Raw genomic sequence first — 11,589 nt, forward strand, 5'->3', positions numbered from 1 at the left:
CACAAATTATTGCGTTCCGCGAATTCTACTAGTTGCTCTCCTCTGGTGTTTCTCGTACCGATGCCATAATCTCCTACTTCGCGGTCTCCAGCCTGCTTCTTCCCTACCTTTGCATTAGTCTCCCATCAGTACAGTATACTGTGCTTTTACCTTACTCATTGCCGATTCCATGTCTTCATAGAAGCTTTCAACTGAAGCGTCATCATTGCTGGATGTAGGCGCGTAAGCCTGTACCACCTTCATCTTGTGTTTTTCATTGAGTTTAATTACGATACCTACCACTTTTTCATTAATGATATAGTATTCCTCTATGTTACCAGCTATGTTTCTGTGAATTAGGAACTCCACTCTCAGTTCTCTTCTGTCAGCCAGGCCCCGATAGCAAAGGACGTGCCCATTCTGTAGCACAATATAGGCCTCATCTGTCCTCTTAACCTCACTGAGCCTTAATACATCCCATTTAACACTCTCTAGCTCCTCGAATAGTACAGATAGACTTCCCTCACTAGAGAAGGTTCTAGCGTTAAACGTTCCGAGTTCACGTTCCAATGGCGGCCTGCCCGGATCCAGAGATTCTTAGCACCCTCTGCTGCGTTGCAGATCTAACCGCCGCCGTGGTCAGTTGCTTCTCAGCTGCGGGGGAGTGAGGGCCGTGAGTTATTTGACACGTATGCATGTGGGAGGTAGTGGCCAGACGCTGCACCAGGGTGGCCAATCTTTTTCTAGTGAGGGAGTGCGTTCCCGGCGGTGGTTACCGGTGAGGCCGCACCCCAGGCCTCTTAATGCAGTTCCATAACCACGCGGATTTTTTTTTATCCAGTTGAGAACGGCGCGGCACTGTGATTTGAACCACAGACCTTTTGCATGCAGGCGGATGCTCTAACCACTACGCCATCGCTGCCTCACAACTATCATGTACATACCCATAAATTGCGAAAAAAAAAGTCTAAAGTAGAGGTCGATGACAACATGTTAAATTTATTACTGTGTTTTGTGGCAAAAGGAAGCCACAAAAGCGTTTCATGACCTTCTTTTTTCGCAATATTTAGTTTAACAGTGACAGGGTGCCATGCAGAAGCCAAGGCGGCTATGACGCACTTCGCATGGCGATTTTACATTGCAGCAAGTGACCAATTTTTCACAAGGTGCCCACGAAACATTAAAACGAACCTTCGATAATAAGATTTGCGACAAAATGCGGTTGCTCTCTCACTCTCTGCTTGAGATGCGGATGTAAAATGTTGCCCCGTATCTGCATGGTACCACATACGTATCTGCATGGCCCCGTATCGGCAAATGTCGTTGAAAGATGATAGTCTTGCGTGTGGAGAGAGTGAACAAAACATTTATTTGATGTCCCGCGTAAGAAAATTGGTGAATGGTACTCCGGAGGCGCTGCGTTACAGTGCCTCGAGCGTGCAGGGGAGGCGAACGAGCGCATCAAGTCACGTCACACGTGACACATGAGCGCTTTCTGGCAGTTATCTTCGAAAGCGAGCGTGCCCTGCGCGCCGGTCTCGGAGGTGATGAAGTGTAGAACGCAAGGCGACGGGTAGGTGCCACCACCGTGTCGTCTTGGCAAAGCGTTGGAAACACTTGCCTTTTAGTGCAAGCGTTGCCTGGTCAGCGCAGCTTGATAAATGCTACGGTCCTTATATTTACTTATCTATGCCTTTTCTAGTAAAAGATCCACATACAGAGTATATACGTGTTGTTATGGTGCCTCAGATATGCGCAACAATTGCTTTTCAATTGAAAATTGCACAAGTATGAACTCTGAATCTTGAGCAACATTGGTGGGTGTTGCGGACGGGGTCGGCCGTTTGGCGTATCGACTGGTGCCGTTAAGAGTACCCGGCACCGTTAAGGGTGGACAGACAGACAGACAGACAGACAGACAGACAGACAGACAGACAGACAGACAGACAGGCAGACAGACCAAAATTTTTGCGTTGAAGAAAAGTGGTCAATACCTCGGACTGCTTGAAGTACGCGCGGATAACAAGCATCGACGGAAAATTGCAACAGAAGTGAGAATCAGGGACGCAGCCATGTTGCCAGAAATTGTCACGCTGGCTTCCGGGCGCCAAGCGATCTTTTCTAGTTTTTTTTATTGCAGAAATGCATAGACGTGTCAAGCGATGGCGACGGATGGGCCTCCGCGACAGCAAATCCTGTCGTTTGTCGCTGTCGCTAGAAAATCGCGTGCATGCGGTTGGGCCATAACAGTCGACGTGATCATGCCGTGTCATAGCCTTTACTTAAGAAAAAAAAATTAATGGTGCGGATTTTTTAGGGGTTGTGTCTGCCAGCGACGATGACGAAAAAAAAATTGCTGTTGCATGAGGTTTGACAGCCGACCACCTTTGGTGTTTGTTGGAATCGATAACACGACGTTGTAATCATGAACAGCAATAATATGAGGATTTGACAACACCAGCTGACCATGCTGTTTTCGTAAGTAGCCACACGTGGGGACGTGTTGGGAAGTAGGGAATACATATGTGCGACACGTGGGAGACGGAAGTATGACCACTGCAATAAAAAAAGTCGTCTTGAAAACAGTTGATATTGTAGAATAAGGGAGGAAGGAAGGAAAATAGGAGGGAAAGAACGGCAGGGAGGTTAACCACCCTATAGGCGGCTGATTTGCTACTATACAGCTGAGCCAGTTGCTAAGTGATCATTTTAAATGTCGGGGAGTGCAAGTACGAAAGTGAAGACTCTACAAATGCCGAGTAACAATGCACTGCGCAGCCGCAGAACAGGGCAAAAGAAATCACGCACGAAAGCTTATTCGGGGCATGCGCAGGCGATGGGCGAACACATCCACCTGCACTTGTGGCGGTATCTACGCGATAAATAACTGTCTGGGCATATCACTTCTTTATGGGGAAAATCGGTGCTGGTCTGCGTTTCTTCTTATCTTTTGTTTCGCTGTTAGTATAATGGACCACCTACTCGCCCAAATATTGGTTCTCTTTATGCGAGTTGAGTGATGGTCGACTCATCCATTTCGCACTGTTATCGATATGGTGTCTACTTTTTCTTGCGTCCGCGTTTGCAGGTGCATTCGCCTTTGAAGAACAGTTGAAATGTCATTTAAGCTATCCTGTTGTGCGTTTCACCAGAAATACAACTTTCCAGCAAATGTGACGGCGTTGAAAATTGTAGTCACAGCCAACTGCCTCAGCTGTCCAAGTATACTCTTCGTCGTTGTTCGGTCCAGCAAACTTTTGAAGCGCTGGCATTCGTGGTGTTAGGAATGAGCACTTGCGGCACATGCATGCATCGATGAGAGGGCGGAAGATACTTTATTTCTCTAGTTAATACTTGTCGTTAAAGTAACATTTGGAGCTGAAGAATAAACGATAGAAAATCCCTGGGCATAGGCAACCTTGAGGACACTGGGAATTATTCTCACATATCTGGGAAAGGAAACAAACGACTGATTATTTATCACGTCCAAAACAAATATCGCCGAGGAACTTCGAAATAATGCATCTTTTTAAATGGCTAGAGAAACTGTCATTACTAAGACTGATTTGTTTGCTGTAATAGGTGTACATGTGCATTAGGTGTACATTTGCTTTGTGTGCAGGGTGATTCTTTTAGAACTGGCCTTTTTCATCTGGCTGTAATTTTTCTATAAATTATGTTGTTTTGTAATAGTTTGCGACAAAACACCCAGGAACGATGAGTGATTTAATGACACGTCCTCCCATTTTTTGACGCACATACGTCCACACATCAATGCATGAATGAATGAACGAATTAATGAAAAAAAAAACCACGTAGAGCGACAGGGAGGGATGTCTTGTACAGCGCAATGTTCGCATCAGCCTGTGGTGGCGGCAGTCGGTGAAGCCAAGGTGTGATCGCTAGAGGATCCACATCCGGGTTCATAAAGTTTTTTTGACGCGATCGCGGAGCGCTTTGCGTGTGCAGTGTCAATTGTTATGAAAGGGAACACGTGAGCACGTGGCCTTCGCGCTCCGGCGACTGCTGGCAGCGCGTTCAAGCGGAAGCCACAGCAACTACAGTCTCTTCTCGCGTCATCTCGCAGCGAGCAAAACAAGTCGTTATTGCTGATAAGGAACCGCTGGCAAGATTGCAACCCCCTTCCCCATAAAGATGATTACGCACGAGCCGGTAATTGCCTTGATGGGTGATTGATTTTACATGTGGGGTTTAGCGTCCCAAAACCACCATATGATTATGAGAGACGCCGTAGTGGAGGGCTTCGGAAACTTCGACCACCTGGGGTTCTTTGACGTGCACCCAAATCTGAGCACACGGGCCTACAACATTTCCGCCTGCATCGAAATTTTATTTATTTATTTATTTATTTATTTAGATACCCTAAGGACACGAGAGGGCATTACATAGGGAGGACGAATGCAGCCGCCGCAACCGGGATTCGATCCGATGACCTACGGGTCAGCAGCCGAGTACCTTAGCCACTAGACCTCCGCGGCGGGGCTGCCTTGAAGGGTGGAATCTTGCTGCTGCTTCCTTGTCAGCAATGACTGGTTGTTTTGCTCGCCGCGAGATGACGCGAGAAAACTCTGTGGCATTCTATCGCTCCCGCTTGAACGACCTTCCAGCAGCCGCCAGAGCGACCGCGCGCTCGCTTGTTCCCGTTCATAAAATTCACACTGTACTTCCACGTGCACGCCAGACGCATGCGCATTCGCCCGCACCTGGCATCCCTATGAATGAAATTTCTCGCCATGTCTTTATTGAGCTTACTTGCTTTTTATTGTTTTTGTGACCATTGTACGTCAACGATGCGGAAAGTGCAATATATTTCGTCCTTTTTGAATGTTTTTGCCGCAAACCGCATATGAGTCGTATTGGTCCAGAAGACATACCGTGGCGCCACCTACGTAATGACGTCACTCATTGGAGGCAGGGTTTACTTCATCTGCAAGAACAAGACATTTCCTGCGTTTCTGCTGTGAACACTGTGCGTGCTTCCCTTTGTTTTGAAGCTCGGTGCTTAAAGAAGCGGTAAGACCTGATAATACGGGCAAGCAACCGAGTATGAGTTGGTGCCCCTGGTGGCACTCTCGTGTCTAATTTAAATCGTGAAATCGCGACTAAGAACCGGTGCAACCATGGGGGCGATGCAAGTGGTGTCGTGAAAGCAAAGGTGCCGTATTCCACAGCTACTATCTTATCTGTGACGTCAAAACTATCGCAGCGCTAGGCTTTCTAGTGGAGGCCTTCGCGGATAATAGTTTGTAAGATAACGACGGCCTTATGAAATAGACGAGTTCAAAAGTCCGTCCCCTGCACTTTGTGAATGCACAACATCAACATGCGTGGACAAGAAATAAGACAATAAAGAATACATGTAATTTTTTGAAAAGTTCTAAATAACTAGAGGAAAAGAAAGAACACAAGCGGAAGTGGTGCCCACTACACATCAACATTTATTGAGAACACGAGTGTAGTAACTAATGCTTGCCAGATATATCATGTACTAGTTGTCATAAGACTAAAGCTATACAAGAACATGATGTTTCTTGCATGGGCCCATTTTTCGCACAATTTTTTCCATACCCACCGAAGTTGCCGGCCTTGTCAGAAGTGAAAGTGTTGTCACCATTCCTTGAAGACAGACAACTTCAGAATGGTAAAATTGTCTGTTACATGTCATAAACTTGACAAAATTATCGTATAGTAATAATTGGTTGTGTAAACGTTTATAAAGCAGTAAAGGTTTATAAAAGTTTATATAGCAGGTCGTGGAGAAAATAGCCTGATTACCCTCGACAGCATATTCGGCGCTCACGTGCGCCCGCTGGAAGCAGGCCAGTTTGAGAGTATTCAACATAGATGTCCGCAAGAAGGGACGCTTGGCTGTGATGTCTGTCACGTTGTGACAAATGAACGAGAAGTGATGTTCTTTCAGGAAAAAAGGGAGCTGCTGGCAGAATGTTCTTTCAACTACATTGTTTCCCGCTTGTAAAACTTCTGAACGCGTCTCCCATCCTTTTTTTAGAAGCGGCACGTCGCCGGTTGCAGAAGTTAGAATGTTTCGCCACCATGACGGCTAAAAATCTCGTGTGTCAAACGACGGCGGTGACATTTCCCAAGCCACCAAAAGTGATTTCTGCGTATTTAATTAGCTGAGAACAAAGCCGCCGGAAACTAAGTAAACCATGCTCAAGCGTAGATCATGCCGACCAGTGATGCAGCTGTCCGCGAGACATGGAGGACATGCCGCGAGCAGATGAAAAGTGTACTGGTTGCCAAAAACCCCAAGCTAATCCGCTGAAGTATCAGCTTTCTCCCGCCAGAATCCCGATGTGAGAAACAGATCGGGGTCATTCGTCCGCGAGTCGCGCTCACGAGTCGCGGACGAAGGGAATCGCTGATGTGAGGTCACGTGACGCACCGTCCGTCCCGCCAGATCTGGATTCGGTCCGTCGTCTGAATGCACCATAAGGGTAACTGACTGGATTCCAAGAGAAGGCGAACGTGTGTTGGGAGACAGGAAATTGGACGGGCAGTTGAGATTAACAAGTTTGCCGGTATAGCATGGCTTCTGAAAGCACACACAGTGTTGACTGGCAGAAAGTGGGAAAGGCCTTTGCAGTGCAATGAGAGTAGTCAGGGTGGTCATGATGTTGATACCTACTGTGGCTCGCCTCATACCCATATCGTGTTTTTTGGGCCATTAACACTTTCGTGACCACACGTGATCTCATCGTTAGTAGGCTAACAATGACTTAATGTTCAAATTTCTGCACTCTCTCAGCGGTTCTGATTATATGAATTGCATTATTATTGTGATATAGAAGTGTGAGGATCTGTATTCAGTGTCGAAATTTTGTACTCCCCCCCCCTTCCCTCACTGTAATGCCGATGGGTTTTGTGGATACTATGATAAACTCCCACCAAAGGGTAAGAGGGGAAGCACTCAAGTTTCACTGATGATTTTTTTTTCATAGCGGGGAAATCTTAAGGTCCATTCGAAGCCGAGGAGGTAAGCGTCCGCGGTTTCAATTGTGGCATCAAAATCACTCACGGATGCTCCACGAAAACAGCGAATTTTGACGGACTCCTGCGAATTCGAGAGGGAATCTCTGGATGATGGCAGACATGGAGGACTTATTCAATTTTTTCAGACTTAGTACGAATGAAGATAGCGCTTCAAATCGCACCGCGACATCAGCAGGTGTTGTTTCACTGGCAAGTTTTGCTCTCCTTTTAGAGATTTCGTTGCTTAGTGGAAAACAGCGCATCACTACGATGACAAGAGAGACCAAACAGGACTAGCGCAGGGCGAGTGGGTACCAAATCATTTAAATTAGTCTTGCTCGAGTACATGACGTATACAGTGTATGTACCGTACTCATCCAGTGTACTGTGTTTTTTTTTTCGCCCTGGTCTTTTCGCGCTGTGTTTCCCCGCAAAAGCATCTATCCTGCAGCTAGCCGAAATCAGAATCGCCCGGGTGCCAGGACCCCCTTTTCACTCATTCCATCTCTCCCCCTCCACCGTCTATTCATTGTATCATGAATCGTGGCCTTCTGTTTCGTTTCGGGTAACAGACTCTTAATTTGTTCTTGTTGACCCTTTGTTGTGTCATGTGCTGTGATTGATAGATGGTTAAATGCTGATCCTTTTACTGTGTCGCCGCCTTTGATTTTGCTTGTTCTGGTTGACAGCCTTTCGATAACCTTCTCGTTGTTTGCAGGTGTTTCGGTTTGCTTACACGGACTTGTGCTACGTCTGCCTTATACACACTGCGCGGTGGTTTATGAACGGATGTACTTTGTGGGCAGTGCTTCGCCTCTAGAATGTATGCGAACATCAGACAGTGTTAGCGAAAAACGTCGTTGTCCCTGGAACACGGAACCACTGCGATGCTTCTGAGACAAAATTATTGCATAGGATGAGCGTGCAACAGTAGGCTATCAAAGCATTATAATGTACTCACGTGACTTTCGCAGAATTTTCTTACGTCAAGGGGCTCCGTTTCCATACTTCCGCTTTTGCCAAGACGCTGCTGGTCCAGGTACTTCACTTCAGGGGACTCTAGGGCCCATTCTGCGCTAATGCGTCGCAAATGCGGAAACTCTTGTGAATTCGTACAACCGAAGTCAAGTACCGCAATGAAAAAAAAAACGTTTGTTTACAAATGTCGTAATTTGTTTTCGACGCACGGAGCTTTTATCTAAACGTCAATTAGGCTACGAATTGTTCCTGCAAGACTATCGGCGTTGGCGATGGCGGTGATGGTATGTAGATGGGCCCACCGAAAAGTTCTTGCCCCATCACCTTTCTGCGATGTAGGTGGGTGGCAGTTTGGTATCGGGTAATTTCACTTCCTATTGTCCGCCTCGGTGATTTAGTGGCTAGGGTGCTTCACTGCTGACCCGGAGGTGCGTGTTACATCCTGGCCTTAGCTGTCACATTTAGATGCCTCGGAGGCGAAATGGTAGAAATCCGCGCTCTGTGTGATTTTAGTGCACCTAAAGAACATCAAACGGGTGAACTTTCCGGAATACACTACAAGGTTTCTCGTAATCATGTTGCGGTTTTTAGACGTAAAACTTGTCCTTGTTTACCTATTGCCCGTGGCGCGTACCCACTTTGGGGGATTGACCGAAAATTAAGGGGTTTTTTATAATATAGTACGCTGTTTGAGAACAACGGAGCTTATATAATAAGAAAGATTACAGATGACCTAGACAGTCATATTTCATTTAAGGCATATAGTTATTTAAAAAATAAAGCATTCCTAAATTAGAGCAATACTCTGATTTTTATGCGTGTAGAATGAGTAGACACGTTAGGATAATAATGTAAATGAATAGGCAAGCGACTACTTCCATTATATAGCCCCTCACCGCCGCGCCTATACTCTCGCGCTGGACAACCCAGAAATCGAGGCTTCAAAAGACAAAATGACAGGCGCAGATAAATCCATATCAATACCACGTCAAGGCAATTTATAAAACGGGTTTTCTTTACGGCGTAAATATAGCGCGAAAAAAAAGACGAGGACAACAAAGGGAACACCACAAGGGTTTTCCGTACAGTAGTAAACCGCTGGTAGGTCAAAAAGAAATGATCTATTGTTTCTATGGTTCACCACAGAAACGCAGAGTGGTGAAGGTGCCGGAACAGACCTGTGTTAGTAGAAATTTAGATTCGGTACCCTTGATCCAGGTGAGGACGCATCCCTTTGAGATGGCCATATCCCACTCTCTATGCAATGGCCCCGCCGCGGTTGCATAGTGGCTAAGATACTCGAGTGCAGACCTGCAGGTCGCGGGAGCGAATCACGGCTGCATTTTAGATGGAGGCGAAAATGCTGTAGACCCGTGTGCTCAGATTTGGGTGCACGTTAAAGAACTTTAGGTTGTAGAAATTTCCGGAGCCCTCCACTACAGCGTCTCTTATAATAATACGCTGGTTGTGGGACGTTAAATCCCATATACGATGGCTTTGGGACTTTAAAGCCCACGTCATTTTTCGCAATGGCGAAAAAAAAAAAGCGGAGGGGTGGGAGAATGGAGCCCGTGTGCCACCCATTGGCTACCTTCCTGATCCATAGTCGGAGTCCTGTTAATGCGCATTTACTCACCTGAGCAACAAAGCAAGGAAGGGTGTTGCGAGTAATACCATTAATGGGGCCGAAGCCATGTCTTTTCGAGATCCCTTGTGCTCCGACAAGAATGATGTAAGGTCGCCTCTAGCGATCTGCGCGATGGATGTGAAATCAGCCACAACGGATTTGTAGTCTTATTTGCCTTTTGTTTTCAGTTGCATCTTTTCTGCTACGAAATACGAGTAATCTTCAAATGCATTCAGCAGTTTTTATTGAAGTTTCTTCGTTTCACAAACTGTGCATGCACACATTTGGAGGCAGCTGTTGCTTCAATGACTTATTCACGTCGTCTTTTTTTTTGTTCATTTTGAAGAAGACTAGAGCACTCGGTCATAGAGAACTGTAGTTAGTAGAGCTGATATATTGTTCAACGAGATGAAAGATCTCTAACCATTGTGTGTCTTATGCGCCTTCGTTTACAACGGGCTTTATTCGCATTTTGGAGATGCATAAGGTGTGACTTAAGTTCAATGCGGACCAGGGTACTTCACAAGCGTTCATTGTTCAAAAACGTTCAAATAACCTGAACAATCTTTTCAAGCCTAACTTGCTGCGATCCCGACGCGCACAATATTCTAGTATGATGTACTAAAGAGTGCAGCTTTCTCACAAAGTGTGAGCAATATACCTGCAATGCGCTATTCCTGGCGCTATATTCCTGGGCATGATTTATGGGGCAAGTAATCAGGCACGCTGGAATTGTCACCTGTCTGTGTTTGTTTGTTGGTATTACTTTTCGATTGTCGATCTCTGACGTCGCAGTTACTGTTGTGTTCGTCAGGTTTGTTGTTGTTAGATCATAGTGTAATAGGTCAAGATTTTTGCAAGTTTATTCATTGTTAACGTTTTCTTCTATTGTATGAAGTTTTTTTCTCTATTCGGTGTGTAATATACCTCTTCTCCCAGCAGAGCACTAATTGTGAGGGTAAACTAAATAAAATAATGAACAAGCGCTTGAATCAGCTACTCATGATTCTAAAAAAATTTATGGATAAGTGCTTCTGAAAAGTTTGTACATGATCCTTATCGCTTCTCTAGCACAGTCATGCCATAATTGGGCTGCGCAAAAAGGGATACGCATTTCTAAGCATTACCGACTGGGGAAACTAATAAAGGTAACTTAAAAGTCTGGGGTGATTCTGACTCGAATGCTTTTTGAATTTTGGTCTATTGTGAATGCATCAAGCTCCCTTTATATGTGCCTTTTTTCAGGCCAGCAAAGAATCAATTGTGAGCGTGCCTTCATGCTCACAACAAATTTCATTGTCTTCATCGTTCGCGTCTTCGCTGTGTACCGAAAGATTAATCACAAGCACGCCATACAAGTTAGCATCATTGAGAATAGTCACAGCAGTTAATTGGAGCATTCAAAAACTTCTGGTCAAGTTCAGCAAAATTTTGAACTGGTCCTCATGTTCGTCGAGAAATAAATGCATACTGGAGAGGACGAGCCTCATTTTATGGCTCAATAAAACCACCTCTCGCTAAAAGGGCACTTCGAATTTAGGAATAAGCGATAAAGAAAGTTTGGACATCTACACCATTCCATACACCAGGTTGTGCTACATGTAACGAAAACAAGATAACGGAAGGTCGTTCATCACACAACGAGTCAAATATCCGAAGCAGGCCCTCCTATATACGACCTTGAAATATCAGTCTTTGACCTCACAGCAGGCATTCCGTCCTTAATAAAAACTGCGTTGAAAACCTTGAAAGCGATCATTGGTACAACGTGGAAACTGCAATAAAACTGCGCAGGAGTTGAAACACAAGTCCTCTCTATACTTCTACTTGTGTTCCCTCTCTAACGCCGTTTTTATTGAGTTTCATTATCAAATATTCATTTGAGTTCATTGATGCGCGCACTACAGTCCGCCCCACAGGTGTATTGGTTGAGGAGGAGGAGGAAAGTTTAAGTGGAAAGACAAGGAGGTTAGCCAGTTCTTAGACCGGCT

General features: G+C 45.5%; 1 long non-coding RNA gene across 1 annotated transcript; it reads right to left on the bottom strand.

Moving 5' to 3' along the window:
- Window positions 1-3,301: 3,301 nt before the first annotated feature.
- Window positions 3,302-9,752, bottom strand: LOC142765088 (uncharacterized). Its single transcript, XR_012884056.1, has 3 exons — window positions 9,608-9,752; window positions 7,955-8,069; window positions 3,302-3,428 (listed from the first exon to the last, which is right to left on the bottom strand). It is a non-coding gene; the product is annotated as an uncharacterized LOC142765088 (long non-coding RNA).
- Window positions 9,753-11,589: the final 1,837 nt, after the last annotated feature.

The sequence above is a fragment of the Rhipicephalus microplus genome, chromosome 6 (assembly GCF_043290135.1).
Source record: "Rhipicephalus microplus isolate Deutch F79 chromosome 6, USDA_Rmic, whole genome shotgun sequence".
NCBI lineage: Eukaryota > Metazoa > Arthropoda > Arachnida > Ixodida > Ixodidae > Rhipicephalus > Rhipicephalus microplus.